Source organism: Chrysochloris asiatica, unplaced genomic scaffold (assembly GCF_000296735.1).
Source record: "Chrysochloris asiatica unplaced genomic scaffold, ChrAsi1.0 scaffold00047, whole genome shotgun sequence".
Classification (NCBI taxonomy): Eukaryota; Metazoa; Chordata; class Mammalia; order Afrosoricida; family Chrysochloridae; genus Chrysochloris; species Chrysochloris asiatica.
In genome coordinates this window covers 7,975,089-7,992,301 of record NW_006408565.1, presented here as the reverse complement: position 1 = coordinate 7,992,301, position 17,213 = coordinate 7,975,089, and the positions used below count along the sequence as shown (strand labels likewise).

The window sequence follows — 17,213 nt, the reverse complement described above, 5'->3', positions numbered from 1 at the left end:
TATAAGTCCTGTATATCCCTGGCTAAACTTATTCTTAAATATTTTATTTTTTTAGATATTATTGTAAAATTCTTGGTAGAAAACATAGGAGTAAAACTATGAGACCTAGTTTTCTTTATTGATAGATTATCAAATACAACAACAAATGCACAAGCAGCAGAAGACAAGATAGATCCCTGGATCTCATGAAAATTAAATACTTGTGTTTATCCAACGAGTAAAAAGACAACTTAAAGACTTAGAAAAAAAAAACTTTGGAAACCATATCTGATAAAGTTCTGAGATCCAAAATATACATAAAACTTCTACAACTTAACAAAAATGGACATGAACAGACACTTCTCCCAATAGAATATTCAACAAACCCATGAAAAGATGCTTACCACCAATAGGCATGAAAATCAAACCCTTTGCTATTCAATTGGTTCCAACTCACAGCAACCTTACAGAAAAGAGGAGAACTGTCCCCACCCAGAGAGTTCCCAAGAACAAAATCTTTACAGAAGCAGACCACCACATTTTTCTCCCAGAGCAGCTGGTAGGCTTGAACTGCCAACCCTTGAGTTAGCAGCTGAGCCCTTAATCACTGCACTACCAGGGCTCCTTAGCTACTGCTGTTGTGTTGTTGTTAGGTGCTGTTGCATCAGTTTCCACTCATAGCAACCCTATGCAAAACTGAGTGAAACACTGCCTGGTCCTAAGCCATCCTCATAATTGTCATGTTTAAGCCCACTGCTGCAGCCACTGTGCTAATCTATCTTGTTGGGAGTCTTCCTTTTTTTTTTCTTTCTGATTCTCTACTTTGCTAGGTATGACATCCTTAATCATTTGTTGTTGTTGTTGTTGTTAAGCACCGTGGAGTCAGTTCTGACTCGTAGCGACCCTGCACAGGGTTTCCGAGGTTGTAAATCTTTACAGGAAAACCTCATCCTTCTCCCATGGAATGGCTGGTAGTTTCGAACTGCTGACCTTGAGGTTAGCAGCCCGATTCGTAACCACTACGCTACCAGAGCTCCTTAATCATTGTTGTTGTTGTTGTTAAGTGCCGTCGAGTCGATTCCGACCCATAGCGACCCTATGTAGGGTTTCCAAGGAGCAGCTGGTGAGCTTGAACCGCCAACCTTGCAGTTCAAATGGCTTTGTAGTCTGGCACATTAACCCACAGCACCACACCAGGACTCCCCTTAATCATTAAAGAGATGCAAATCAAAACTACTTCACTCCCATATAATGGCAATGATAAAAAAAAAAACCAACCAGAATATAACAGATGTTGAAGAGGATGTGGGGAGATCAGAACTCTTATCCATGACTGGTGGAAATGTAAAACGTTATAACCACTATGGAAAACAGTGTGGCAATTCCTCAAAAATTAAAAACAGAGCTAACTTAAGATCTAGCAATCTCACTTCTAGGAATATAGTCTAAGGACCTAAACGTAGGGACATGAACAGACATATGTATGCTGATATTCAGTATAGCACTATTCATAATAACAAAAAAGCAGAAAAAACCCAAGTGGAAAAACAAAACATGGTATATACATAATAAGGAATACTTGTTAAGTGTCATAGAGTCAGTTTTGACTCATAGCTACCCTAAATAGAGTTTCCAATGAGCAGCTGGTAGGTTTGAACTGCCAACCTTGTGGTTAACAGTTCAGTTGCTTATACTACAGAGGCACACTCTGGAATACTACTGTTGTTAAGTATCTTCAAGTCGGTTCTGATCCACAGCGACCCTGTATAGGGTTTCCGAGGAGTGACTAGTGAGCTTGAATTACCAACTTTGCGGTTCAAATCAACTTTGCAGTCCAGTGCATTAACCCACAGCATGACACCAGGACTCCTATGGAATACTACTGCTGTTGTTTTAAGTGCCATCAAGTCAGTTCCGACTCATAGCAACCTTGTATAGGGTTTCCAAGGAGCAGCTGGTGAACTTGAACCACCAACCTTGTGGTTCAAACCAATCTTGCAGTCCAGCACATTAACCATCAGTGCCACACTAGGACTACCCACTCTTAAAATAAAATGAAATCCGAATACATACTACACAGCATGGATGAACCTTGAAAACATTACGCTGAGTAAAATAAGTCAATTACAAAGAATAAATATTGTATCATCTCAATTATGTGAAATGACAAAAATAGATAAAAACAAGTAGTTTACTAGTGGCAACTAGGGCTGGGGGAGTCCTGGTGTGGCCCTGTGAGTTAATGCGCCAGACTGCAAACCATAAGAACTGCAAGGTCGGTGCTTCAAACTCACCAGCTGCTCCTTGGAAACCCTACAGAGGGTCGCTATGGGTCGGAATTGACTTGACGGCACTCAACAACAACAACTAGGGCTGGGAGGTGGGGGAAGAGGAAGAATCATTCTTTGTGATGTATTGAATTTTTGTCTATGGTGATGGGGAAATTGATATCGGCTAAGGAATCCTGGTGTGGAGCTATGGGTTAATGTGCCTGACTGCAAAGCCGTTTGAACTGCAAGGTTGGTGGTTCAAGTTCACCAGCTGCTCCTCAGAAACCCTATACAGGGTAGCTATGGATCAGAACCAACTCAATGGTACTTCACAACAACAACAAAAGGGTAATGAAGATGCCTTGTATGGAGCTGTGGGTTAGTGCACTGGACTGCAAAGTCAACTTGAACTGCAAGGTCCACAGTTCAAGCTCACCAGCTACTCCTCAGAAATTCTATACAGGTCACTATGGGTCAGAACTGACTCAACAGCACTGAACAACAACAACAAGGGTAATAGAGTCCTAGTGCGGCACTGTAGGATAAACACTTGATCACAAGGTCAGTTTGAATCACAAGGCCAGAGCAAACTCACCAGCCATTCCTCGGAAACAATACAGGATCGCTATGAGTCGGAACCAACTCAATGGCACTTAACAACAAGGACAACAGCTATACAACTTGATTATTGCAACTGATATCACCAAGTTTATTTGTACACATAGGGGTAGGGCAAAACTGCCAAGAGACTGTAATATAAAATTGTACAACAAAAACAGCAGCCCCGTCCCCCCACAAAAAAAGGCTGCATCTCGCATGGGATTACTTTTCTTGTTTCAAAGGCTCAGGGTCACTGGTTCATGGACTGGAACAGTCAATGATCTTACTACTAACATTGTTTTCAAAGTGTCTGGAATCAACTTAATGGCAGTGGGTTTGGTGGTTAGTGTTTCTCTGATTACTGAGTAGTGCCTGGGACCTCTTAAAAGCTTGCTATCAGTCACTTAAGATACACCTGACCTCTATTCGTCTGGAGGATGCAGCAGACCCAGGAATCAAAGAAGGAAATACACTTTTCTATAAACTACGATCTCCGTTACCATGAAACCAGATAAAAAGGATAGTGCCTGGCTTCTATTACTCAATGTTTTGATCCAGTGACAAATCTGGATCAAAATTTGGAAAAATGGGGAAGAGAACTTCAAATTCTTATTGAAAATCAGACTTAGTAGGTATCTTGAGACTGGAGGAATCCCTGAAATCTATTGCCTATCTATTGCCTGGAAACATATTCTAAGCCTTGAACTGAAACAATCCCATGAAGTACTTAACTTAATGTTCCCCTTAAGCACTGAGCTAGCTCTTTTAAAGAACTATGCAGAGTTCTACTGAAAACTTGAGAAGATAAAGTCAGGTATACTAATGAAATGTGCAAAGACTCAGAGTCACAAAACCAAAAAGAACACACTCAGTATTTCCCAAGCTGAAAGAACCGAACAAAATATCCAAGCCTCGACTTGCATTACTGAAAGATTCTATGGGCAAAGTATTGAATGATGCAGAAAATCTCAAAAGAATGGAAAGAATATACAGAGTAACACTATCAAAAAGAAATGGTCAATGTTCAACCATTTCAAGAGGTAGCATATGATCAAGAACAAATTGTACTGAAGGAAGAAATCCAAGGTGTACTGAAGGCGTTGGCAAAGAACAAGGCTCTGGGAACTGATGGAATATAAATTGGAACCTTGCAACAAACTGATGCAGCACTGGAGGCATTCATTCATTTGCCACGAAATATGAAAGACTACCTGACCAAACAATTGGAAGAGGTCCATATATGTACTCATTCCAAAGAGAGGTGACCCCAAGGAACATGGAAATAATTGAACAATATCATTAAACTTTGCTGAAGATAATTCAAAAACAGCTGCAATACTATACTGACAGGGAACTGCCAGAAGTTCAAGTCGGATTTAGAGAGGACATGAAACAAGGAATATCATTGCTGATGTCTTGGTTGATGGCAGAGAAAACCAGGAAGATATTTACCTGTGCTTTACTGACTATGCAAAGGCTTTGGCTGTGTGGATCATGACAAGCTATGAATAACATTGCGAAGAATGAGTATTCCAAAACACTTAATTGTGCTCATGAGGAACCTGTACATAGACCAAGAAGCAGCTGTTGGCACAGAAAAAGGGAATACGGAATGCTTTAAGATCAGAAAAGGTGTGTGCCAGCATTGTATTCTTTCACCATACTTATTCAATCTCTAAGGAGCTCTGGTAGCTTAGTGGTTACGAATTGGGCTGCGAACCACAGGTCAGCAGTTCGAAACTACCAGCTGTTCCGTGGGAGAAAGATGAGGCTTTCTGCTCCTGTAAAGATTTACAGCTTCGGAAACCCTGTACAGGGTCACTATGAGTTGGAACCGATTCCAAGGCACATAACAATAACATTCAATCTCTATGCTGAACAAATAATTCGTAAAGCTGGATTATATAAAGAATATGAGACCAGAATTGGAAATTCATTAACAATGAATATTGTTTTATATATATATAAACACATATATAAAATAACCTGCAATATGCAGATGATAATACAACCTTGTTGCTGAAAGCGAAGGACTAAAAAAACTTACTGATGAAGACCAAAATCACAGTCTTAAGTATGGGTTACATTTGAATGTAAAGAAAACAAAATTTCTCACCACTGGACTTATAAATAACATCCACATAAATGGAGAAAAGATTGAAGTTGTCAAAGATGGAGCTGTGGGTTAATGTGCCGGACTGCAAAGTCGTTTGAACAGCAAGGTCAGCAGTTCAAGCTCACCAGCTGCTCCTTGGAAACCCTATACAGGGTCACTATAGGTCGGAACCAACTCGATGGCACTTAACAACAACAACACTATCAACACTCATAGAAGCAGCCAGCAGTCAAGAAATCAAATGACTTACTACATTAGGCAGATGGGCTGCACAAGACCTCTAAAGTATTCAAGAGCAAAGTTGTCAGTTTGAAGACTAATAAGGAGCACCTGACCCAAGCCATAGTATTTTCAATAGCCTCATATGCATGTGAATGTTGGACAGTGAATAAGGAAGATTGTGGGAGAATTGATGCATTTGAGTTATGGTGTTAGAGGAGAATATTAAAAGTACCATGGATGCCAGAAGAACTGGTGAGAGAAGTATGGCCAGAATGCCCCTTGGAAGCCAGGACGGCCAGACTTCAGCTCTCATACTTTGGACATATTATTAGTTGAGATCAGTCCCTGGAGAAGAACATCATGCTTGGTAAAGTGGAGGGTCAGTGAAAAAGAGGAAACCCCAACGCGATGGATTGGCACAGTGGCAGCAGCAATTGTGAGGATGGTGCAGGTTCAAGCTGTGTTTCCTTCTGTTGTGTATAGGGTTGCTATGAACTGGAACCGACTCGAAGCCACCTAACAACAACAATATAAGATCAAGTGGACAAGAGTAACTCTAAAACAAGATGAGAAGTTTAAGAGGCAGAGAGTTTAGAGATAGGGAGGATGGTAACACAACGTAAAGTGTGTAACCCCAGTGTCAATGAATTGTACAGGTAATAATTGCTGAGTGGGATGTATGTTGTGTTTTCTATATTTTCATCAAAAAAATAGTTTAAAACTGTAGGACACAACCTACTTGCCACTTTCTAAATGGCTTACAAATTTATTTATTATTAAAAAAAAAAATTTTTTGCTTCTTTTAAGTTTCCTTACTGGTAAGTGGCATTTACTGCATATAAACAGTAACAAGTCTGGAAACAAAGCACTAGAATCTGTAAAATATTACATTCTGAGTTTGAAGTTAGAACAAAGATTCTAGAAGCACTTATTCCAGGAATATTAATCAAACGTTTCATTACTAGACACAGAATAGTACTAGTATTGAAACGAAACTGTGATCTAATTAATCATTGCCTCTCTGATCCTAAACCCTCTTTGGATCAAGCCCACTTGAATGTACAATAAGAGTTTAAAAAATATAATCTTTTGGGGCCCTTCCATTGCTGACATTCTTTTATTTGAGAATGTAGAGAATTGTGTTCAATTAGGGTTGAGGGTAATGTTATTTAAAGCACTTAGAAATTATATAACTGAGTTCAAACTGCTTCAAACTTCACATTGGAGCTTCACTGGAGCTTCACAAGAATGAATCAGAAAACCAAGACGCTTGCTAAAAGTCTGCCAAAAGCTAAATGGATATAACGAAAGAGTAGTCTTCCCTGGGTTCAGAGAATATGAGAAAAAGTGGATCCTACTTCGATCCACAAAGTTCGTCGTTCAAGTCTGCCAGCCGCTCCGCGAAGAAAGAGGCTTTATGCTCCCGTAAACATTTAAAAGCCTCGGAAACCCTATATAGGGTCGCTATGAGTCGGAACAATACCTTTTCCAAACCCTACCTTTCCCTCGGAGGCTGATCTCCACTGTTGGGAGCTCGACTCCTCACAGTCCGTCCCCTCAAGAACTCGGGAGTTTCAAAGCTCCGATCTTATCTTCACTGTCCGTTTCTGATTCCTCCCAAACCCAAGTCTTCGTTGCCTGCTTCAGCTCCTCAGGAACCTACGTCTTTGTTGCCCTGTTTCTGAGTCCTCATGAGCCTAGGTCTCCACTGTCTCACTTCTGCTCCTTAAGAGTCCAAGTCCTCAATACCCTGTTTTTACCCCTTCGAGAGCCAGTATCCTCACGCCCCGTTCTGTTCAGACCTTCTCCGCTTAGGAGCACGGGTTTTGACATCGTATGCCTTTCTGATCACTTCCCTCAGGTGCCAGGGACCTCACATCATCCCCGTTCCCCAAGTCCTGTCCAGGTTCCCACAGCCGCGTCTTCTCCGAGCCCCTCAGCCCCATCCCAAGAGCCGAACAACCCCGTCTCCTCCACTTGTTTTAACGCTGACTAATGCTGACCCACGGTGACCCCGGTCTTGACTCCCTCCTCCCACTCTTCTTCCTTAACTGCCAGGGCCCAAGACTCACAGGCAGCAGCGTCTATCTCCCCATGATATGCGGAGACCGCCCCAATAAAGCGTTCGTCTCAGCAGCCGGTCCGACTGCGCGGCCCTCCCCGAGTACTTCCGGCACCGCTCCCCCGCCTCCAACCCGGAAACGCGCTGCTCTTCCGGCCAGCGGGCAAACCCCTGATTTGCGCAGGCGCAAATTTCCTTACGACACGTGCTAGCGTCCCAGGTCTTACTCACTGCTCTGGCTGTACCTGTCCTTTTCTTGCATTTATTGTTGTCTGCGAGTATTCACCGACTCCACTCTGCACCTACTGAGCTTACTTACCTTCAGTTTCTTCCTGACTCCACTGACTTATATATCTCCAGCATAACCGACATGGGCGTCCTCGGATGGCTTACACCAAAACTCAGAATCATACTGTCGTTTCCGACTCGAGACCCTGTATAGGGTTTTCGAGGCTGTAACTCTTCACTGGAGTTGTTCTTGTTGTTAGGTGCCGTCGGGTCGATTCCGACCCATAGCGACCCTGTATAGGGTTTCCAGGAACAGCTGGTGCGTTTGAACTGCCGACGACGTTGCAGTTCAAAAGGCTTTGCAGTCTGGCACATTCACCCACAGAGCCACACGGGGAGTAGGAAACCTTTTTTTTTTTTTTCTTCCGCATGCATCCCTCTCACCACAGCAACAGCTGTTAAGTTTGCACTGCTGACCTTGCCTTAGCAGTCAAGTGCTTGCCCTACAATACCACCAGGGTTCCTCAGTGAGGTGCCTCAATGGGAGTCATTTTTGTTTGGTGTCTGTTGTGATACCACAACTGACTTAACCTGGGACAGCAACAGCCCAGGAACAGGAACTTGGGGTTAGGGGACACCTGTTATGCCTTTGAATTGACAATATGTAATACAAGACCTGGTGTGGTGCTGCTGTAAGGTCAGCACTGGACTGCTAACCACAAGGTCAGCTGTTCAAACCCACCAGCTGCTCCTGGAAAACCTTATATAGGGTCGCTATGAGTTGGAACCGACTCAAAGGCGCTTTACAACAATAGGAGCCCTAGTGTGGTACTGTAAGATGTTGTGAAGTGCCGTCGAGTCGGTTCCGACCCATAGCGACCCTGTATAGGGTTTCCGAGGAGCAGCTGGTGAGCTTGAACTGTCGACCTTGCAGTTCAAACGGCTTTGCAGTCTGACGCATTAACCCACAGCGCCACCAGTAGGCTAAGCATCTACAAAACCACCAGCCGCTAGGGAAACCTTATACAGAATGGCTATGAAGGTAACTGACTTGGAAGCACGCAACAGCAATAATAATAATGGAGCACTTAAAATACACAGGAACTGTGCCAAACCTTTTGAAATATTTAAACATTAAAAGGAAACAAGGTTCCAACTAATCAAAACAGAGTTTCTACTTAAGTAAACTCAGAATTTTTTTCTCCATTCTTCAGTTATTTCAATTTTCAAATATTTAATGAGACCATGGGTTATTCATGACCCCATGCTGACTCTTAGACATTTAAGCAAAACCCAGTTCCAGCCTCCGAGGGCTCACAGTAAAATATAGAAGAACCCATAAAATATAAGGGAATATACAAAGGGCTGTAACAGAGCAGAGGGGGCAACAGCGGCTGCCAGCAGGAATCTGGAAGAACTACCTCCACCTTTGTATTTTACAGCCATGTCCCCAATCCACTCTACACTGCCATGGAATCCAAACTCTTAGATTGAAAGGCTCTTCACATTTGGCTCCAAGCTATTTTTCTAGTCCTATAGTGTGACCCTGGAGTCCTGGTGTGGCGCTATGGGTTAATGTACCAGACAGCAAAGCCATTTGAACTGCAAGATCTAAAGTTCAAGCTCACCAGCTGCTCCTTGGACACCCTATACAGGGTCGCTATGGGTCGGAATCAACTCGATGGCACTTAACAACAACAACATAGTGTGACGCTGCAGGTTAATGGACTGGAAATGTCAGTTTGAACCACAAGGTCAGCTGTTCAAACTCACCAGCCTCTCCCTTGGAAATCCTATACAGGGTTTCCATGAGTTAGAAGGGACTAGAGGGTGCTTAACAACATCTCTCTGCTGGAGTCCAGGTATGGCGTTGTAGGATAAGCCCTGGGTTGCTGACCCACTTCAAGGTGCATTGATTGAATGTACTGTCAAAGAATAAGGCTCCAGAATTTGATGAAATACTGAAATCTTTCAACAAACTGATGCAGCCAGCCCTGGAGACACTTACTCACCTCCGCCAAGAAATCTGGGTTACAAACAACTACCTGACCAACTGACTGGAAGAGATCCCTATTTGTGCCCATTCTAAAGAGTGACCCAACAGAATGCGGAAGTTGTGGTACAATATCATTACTGTCTCATACAAGTAGAATTTTGCTAAAGAAAATCCAAAAATACCTACAAACATACCTTGACAAAAAACTGCCAGAGGTTCAAGCCAGATTCAGATGAGGACATTGAACGAGGGATATCATTGTTGATGTCAAATGGATGTTGGTTGAAAGCAAAGAATACTAGAAAGATGTTTACCTGTTCTTTACTGACTATGCAAAGGTTTCGATTGTGTGGATCATGACAAGCTAGGACAACATTGGGAAGAATAAGTATTCTGGAACGCTTTAATTATGCTCGTGAGGAACTTGTAAATAGACCAAGAGGCAGTTATTCGAACAGAACAAAGGAACAACGAATGGTTTAAAATCAGGAAAGGTGTGAGCCAGGATTGCATTCTTTCACCATACTTATTCAATCTTTGTGCTGAGCAAATAATTCAAGAAGCAGGATTAAATGAAGAAAAATGTGGCATCAGGAAAACTCATTAACAACCTTCAATATGCAGATGATACAACCTTGCTTGCTGAAAGTGAAGATAACTTAAAATACTTACTGATGAAGATCAAAGACTACAGCCTTCGGTATGTGTTGGATCTCAATGTAAAGAATAAAAATTTCCACCACTGGACCAATAAATAACATCCATATATATAGAAAAAATATTGAAGTTTTCAAGGACTTCATATTGCTTGGATTAACCATCAACACTCATGGAAGCTGCAGCCAAGAAATTAAACTACATATTGCATTAGGCAAATCTGCTGTACAAGACATTCTTTAACATTCTTTAATGGGCAAAGATGTCAGTTTGAGGACATCTGACCCAAGCCATGGTATTTTCATTATCATGTTAAAGTTGGACAGTGACTAAGGAAGACCATAGAAGAATTGAAGATATATTTGAGTTATGGTGTTGGAGGAGAATATTGAAAGTACCATGGACTGTCAAAAGAAGTACAGCCAGAATGCTCCTTGGAAACCAGGATGGCCAGACTTTGTCTCTCATACTTTGGACATATTGTCAGGAGGGACCAGTCTCTGGAAAAGGATATCATGGTAAAGTGGAGGGTCTGAGAAAAAGAAGACTCCCAACTAGATAGATTGGCACAGTGGTAGCAGTCATGTGCTCAAATGTAGCAATGATTGTGAGATTGGCGTAGTACAGGGCAGTGTTTCCTTCTGGTGTGCATAGGGTCACTATGAGTTGGTGCCAACTTCATGGCACCTAACAACAAGCTAGCCTTAAAGTCAGCAGTTCAAACCCACCAACACTCCTTAGAAACCCTATACAAGGTCGCTATGAGTCAGAATGAATCATGGGCACTTAACAAAAACATTTCCCTGGGAGTGTTCTACTCATTTTCTTTGGAGTCTGTGTACTACTTGTATTCTTGACCATCTTTTTAAGACGTATTTTAAATGTTCATTCACTTATTCAGCCAATGTTTGAGTGCTCCTTGTGCACCAAGCCCTGCCCTAGATGCTAGATTGGTCACAGCACAATCCATGCTTCCTATCATGCTTCAGTGAACCAACCAAATAAAATATTAGATCTTTTCCTAACCTCTCTAGCTGAAACATTGAATGAAGAATCTTGAGCTATAGCAATAAATTCACATGAATTCAACTTTATGTTTCTTGCACCATTATCCCACACACTTAACGTGGATTGTTGTTAAATTCTGTCAAATGCATCCTCACTCATAGTGACTCTATATAGGGTTTCCGAGGAGCAGATGGTGAGTTTGAGCCTCTGACATTTTGGTTAGCATTTCAGTGCCTATCCTACACCAGGACCATGACATACTAATAGCCCCAGACATATACTCCAAGTTTCTGTTTGTACACATTAGAAAAATGAAGTTGTTTCGGAGCTCTCTGGAACATAAGTTTAGTTTTAAGTCCAGAAGCAATAAAGGGTGGAGTTGGGGGGTTTCTCCTGGGATCATTAAGCAATGGCTTGTAAGACATCTGCCCCAGGCAAGCTCTCAGCAGGCACGGTTGAGTTAATCTTACCAAAATTGGGTAGAAGGAATAATGGTTTAACTAAGAGTGGATTAACAGACAAAGATGGAATAATCTCTTCAGATGGGAATGGTCGTGGTGTTGGTAAGAGTGGTTCAACAGAATTTAGGGGCCTAATGTCCCCAGCTCCCTAGTTATCTGTCCATGTGTCCCCACCCCAAGTTCCAGAATCCCATTTTTTCCTAATCAATGCCCTCACTTTAACATCAGACACTAAACTGGAAATTCATTGGAGGTGTAATTCAGCCACTCTTATGATAAGACTCAGGGTTTGTTTTTTGGCAATATCAGCTCTGTTATTACAAGAAATAAAGGCTTTCTTTCAGGGTGCAAGTGAAAACTTTAAGGTGTTTTATACAGTGCTTGGGTTACGACTCCAAAGCCCTGAGCTTGTCTCTTTCCTTTACCACCTTTTATTTTTAAACCACCTGGTCTATTGTAAGACCAACCAACCAGCTTCCCTATACTTCTCATCCTGACAAAATTGCAGAAAAGTATCAAACACACAATTACCCAGAGCCTTGCTTCTCACTAAGACTTGATTTATTAGTAGTGATATTTTGCATATTAATTTTGCCACCTCATGCCATGGATTGTTGCTGTTAAGTGCTATAGAGTTGTTTCTGATTCATAGCCATCCCATATAGGGTTTCCGAGGAGCAGCTGGTGGGATTGAATTGCCAACCTGTGGTTTGCAGTCCAGTGTTGATCCATAGCGCCACACCAGGAGTCCATGCCATGGATTAGCAGTGTCCTTTTTATTAATGGAGGCAAAGTTATCAGTGCCTTTAAAACTTGTCAGACTTGAGAACTAATTTTGAAAGCCCATCCTTAGGATTTTGTTTCTCAAGAACCATTCCTCATACCAAATGTGTTAGGCTGGATTATCTAGAGAAGCAAAACAAGCGAAGCTTATGTATATGTGGTGCTGTAGGATAAATAGTGGACTGCTAACTGCAAGGTCAGTGGTTCAAACCCACCAGTTGCTCCTTGAAAACCCTATACAGCAGGGGTGGAGAACATCTGGCCTGTGGAACATATAAGGTTTTTGAAATCATTTGGTCTGGCCCTGCCAAGATAACCACAGTTCCAGCCATCACATTGAGATAAGGTAATTAAATGTTTGATCAAATAGAGCAGGCTAATTTTTACACTGATAATTTTGTGTGGCTTGCGAATGATGTTATAAATACCTAAATGACCCTTAACAGATAAAAGTTTTCTCACTCCTGCTATACAGGATTGCTATGGGTCAACTGACTCAACGGCATTTGGCATTTAACAACAACCATATATGTATCTGAAGTCCTGGTGTGGGGCTGTGGGTTAATGCACCAGACTGCAAAGCCGTTTGAACTGCAAGGTCGGTCGTTCAAGCTCACCAATTGCTCCTTGGAAACCCTATACGGGGTCGCTATGGGTCAGAACTGACTCGACGGCACTTAACAACAACAACAACAACAACATTTATGTATCTATACTCACACACACACAGGTTTAGATCAAGAAAATGGTTCTCATAGTTTTAGAGGCAGCAAGTTCCAAGTCCATGTGTCAGATGTCAGGCTGGCTTCTTCTCCCAATTTATGTAGCTGCAGGGGCTTAGGAATCCAAGATAAGCAGGCCAGATGGCAGACTTCTGGCTGCAAAGGTGAATAAATCTGAGGTCGGTAGTTAAGTAGGCTGCCGATGACTCTCAGGATTGGCAGGCAACACAGCAGGCCTATGGCTCAGTTTCAAAAGCTAGAAGTCAGATGAGGATCTAGATATAGGATCCAGACCCAGCAAAGTGTCTAATTGGAAGCATGTCACACCCTTGAGGAATGTCCTTTCAATGGATTGGCTGCTCATAGCAGATCTCATTACAGAGGTGGTTTCATTATAGTTGATCTCATCCTGGGGGATTACTACATCTTAACTGCTAAACCACTGAGAATCCTAGCCCAGCCAAATTGACACCAACCTTAACTATCACAGTAGGCTTGTGAGGATTTTTATTTTACATTGAGGTGTAATCCATACAGAAAGCTGTAGGGTTTTTGTTTTTTTTTCCCCCTGCTTAAAGTTTATCAGCAAGCAAGGTTGTATCATCTGCATATCACAGGTTGTTAATGAGCCTTCTTTCCATTCTGATGCCACATTCTTCTTGATATAGTCCAGTTTCTTGTATTAATTTACTCAACACACAGATTGAAGTAATATGGTGAACGATACAATCCTAACACACAACTTTCCTGATTTTAAACCATGTAGTATTGCCCCTTGTTTTGTTTGAACCTTTCAGTTTCTATACAGATTTTTTTTAAATGGTGTGTGAAGTAGCTGTCTGACCTCTTCTAACATCACAAAGGGGAAGGACAATCAAGATCAATGGATCAAAGCTCCAGCCTTTTAGACAATCAAGATCAATGGATCAAAACTCCAGCCTTATAGCCAATTATGACACCAAACATCCCTCCCATTTTTTGCAATGGTAACACAGAACTCACAGACCACACTCACACTTATGGATTTAATTAGGGAAGTTGTTGATAAGTGCTGTTGAGTCGGTTCTGACAACCTTGTATAGGGTTTCCAAAGAGTGGCTGGTGAGTTGGAACCCCTGACCTTGTGGTTCAAATCAGCCTTGTGGTCTAGTACTTTATCCCACAGCGCCACACCAGGACTCCAATTAGGGAAGTTGTTGTTGTTGTTAAGTGCTGTTGAGTCGGTTCTGACCCATACTGACCCTGTATAGGGTTTCTGAGGAGCAGCTTGTGAGCTTGAACAGCCAACCTTGAGGTTCGAACCAACTTTGCAGTTCAGTGCATTAGCCCACAGTGCTACACCAGGACCCCCAATTAAGGAAGTAACAGGTTACAATTCAGGATACAGTCTATAGGAGCGCCCATAGGCAGGCCTTTTCTTGGTCTTTAGAACCTCTGCCTTTTACCCTGTGCCCTCTAGGTCTCTTGATCTCCCCAACCTCTGCCCTAAAAGTGTTACAAAGCTCAGATTATTTGCTCCATAAATTATGAAGCTTAGCTCCACCAAATGCCCGGAGGTACCCCTTTCAGCCAGCAAGCCTCCTGCCCAAAGAGACTCAGTTTTCTTGGCTCTGTGGGCTGGGAAGTTGGTTCTACTATCGCTGATGCCACAGTTTCTCTGCTGCTGCTGCTTCTCATCTTTCTGGTGTTAAACTCTCTTGTCTTCTGGGTCTAGGAAGTTCATGCTCCTAGAACCTGGGTAGTAATAAGTAACCCCCTTCCACCTCTGAGATGACTCATTTTAAGCCTAACAATAGCAAAACTAACCAGTTTCCTCATCAGGATTCCATGCCCCTTATTTGCATGGTAGGGTAGGTCATAATCTTTAAGTCACCTCGTATATATGCAAAAATACAACAATGAATAAAGAATAGGAACACTCTGAGTCTGAACAGACTTGAGGGCACCTAACAACCTCCTCATGAGAAATCTGTACCTGGACCAAGAGGTAGTTATTCAAACAGAACATGGGAACACTGAATGGTTTAAAATTAAGAAAGGTGTGCAACAAGACTGTATTCATTCACCATACTTATTCAACCTGTATGCTGCGAAAATAATCCGAGAAGCTGGGTTCTATAAAGAAAAACGTGGCATCAGGATTGGAGGAAGACTCTTTAACCACCTATGATATGCAGATGATACAACCTTACTTGCTGAAAGTGAAGAGGACTTTAAATGTTTACTGATTAAGATCAAAGAGCACAGCCTTCGGTATGGATTATATCTCAATATAAAGAAAACAAAAATCCTCACCACTGGACCAATAAACAATATTCTTACCAATGGAGAAAAGATTGAAGTTGTCAAGGATTTCATTCTTCTTGGATCAACTATCAACACTCACAGAAACAGCAGTCAAAAAATCAAATGACGTATTGCATTAGGCAAATCTGCTGCACAAGACCTTTTTTAAAGTGTTGAAGAGCAAAGATGTCAGCTTGAGAACTAAGGTGTGCCTGACCCAAGCCATAGTAATGTCAATAACCTCTTATGCATGTGAAAGCTGGACAGTGAATAAGCAAGACCGTAGAGGAATTGGTGCTTTTGAGATATGGTGTTGAAAGTGCCATGGGCTTCCAGAAAAACAATAGATATGTTTTGGAAGAAGTGCAGCCACAGTGCTCCTTGGAGGCCAAGATGGCCAAACTTCATCTCTTATACTTTGGACATATTGTCAGGATGGAGCAGTCATTGAAGAATGATATCATGTTTGGTAAGGTGGAGGGGTCAGAGAAAAAGAGGAAGACCCCCAACGAGATGGATTGGCCAAGTGGCAGCAACAATGGACTCAAGTGTGGCAACAATAGTGAGGTTGGCCCAGGATCAGGCAGTGTTTCGTTCTGCTGTGCATAAGGTCTCTATGAGTCAGTACCAACTTGGTGGCACCTAACAACAACAACAACCTCTTAAAGGATGCCAGGCATCTTACAGGGGTCTTCAAAAAGTTTGTGGGGAAAGTGGAATTAAAAGATAAAATAAAAATATAAATTAAAAAAGAAAACTTTTTATTATGAATTGAATGAAGGTTTATAGAGCAGCTCATTAATTTTAAATGCAACAAATCATACACTCTGTTTCATTTCAATGATTGCAATCTCCTCAGGTAGCATCACTTAATTCCACTTCCTCTCTGTTTTTTTTTCCCCATTCCTCCTTCTTTCCTAACCCTTTTGCACTTTGTCCTTGGATAAATGCTGCCCTTTGATCTCGAATGGTTGACCATTCTATGGTGTGTACCTATATATTTATCCCCCTATATATTTATTTATTGCTTGACTGAAAATTTAATTCTGGGGATAATAAATTCAGTTCCAGACCTGAAGAGTGACCAAGGATATAATCCTGAGGTTCCACAAATCTCTATTTTACCAGTAAACCTCATCGTTTTATGGTTTTGAGTTTTGTTCCTACGTTTTCTTCAACTCTATCCAGGACCTTCTAATGTGATCCCTTTGGTAATGGTAGCCAGGCACCATCTAGTTCTTCTGGTCTCAGGATTGTGGATACTGCTGCTCATGTGGTCCATTAGTCCATTGACTAATTGTTTCCAAGCATCTTTAATTTTAATCACTCTTCTTTCCTCTGGTGGGAAGAGACCAATAGTTGCACCTTGGTTACTCATGAACTTTTTTTTTTTTTTTATTGTGAATTGAGTGAAAGTTTACAGGGCAGATCATCAGTTTTACATTCAACAAATCATGTACTTTGTTTCATTACAATGATTATACGCTCTTCCATGTACCATCAGTTAATAGTACTTTTCTCTATTAATTTTAGCTTTTTTTACAAAAAAAAACACTCAGGCCTATATAATAATTTAAACCACCAAAGGGAACATTCTGAAAACCTGCCTCCTGGCTACCAGCTCTCAGTCCCTCTCTTTCCATGAATTTAGAGTTCTCAGCTACTCCCTCTCTCCATATCCCCATCTCTGCCTCCATCTCTGGTGTTGTTGCTTCTCTGGGTAGGTTCCATTTGTGCTCTTCTCCTAGGGTCCTCTGTCTCTGGACTATAAGATTAACCACTCCCCTGTTTTTGTTACAAAACTTCTACCTTTACAGTTGTCA

The 17,213-nt window shown here is 41.8% G+C and overlaps 1 protein-coding gene across 1 annotated transcript in view; it reads right to left on the bottom strand.

The window, feature by feature from the left end:
• TAF12 (TAF12 RNA polymerase II, TATA box binding protein (TBP)-associated factor, 20kDa) overlaps positions 1-7,360 on the bottom strand; it is a 36,932-nt gene extending 29,572 nt beyond the window's left edge. Inside the window, exon 1 of the mRNA XM_006862214.1 lies at positions 7,260-7,360. The gene's annotated coding sequence lies outside the window, so the exon portion shown is untranslated. The remainder of the gene's footprint in view (positions 1-7,259) is intronic.
• Between the last annotated feature and the right edge of the window lie 9,853 nt (positions 7,361-17,213).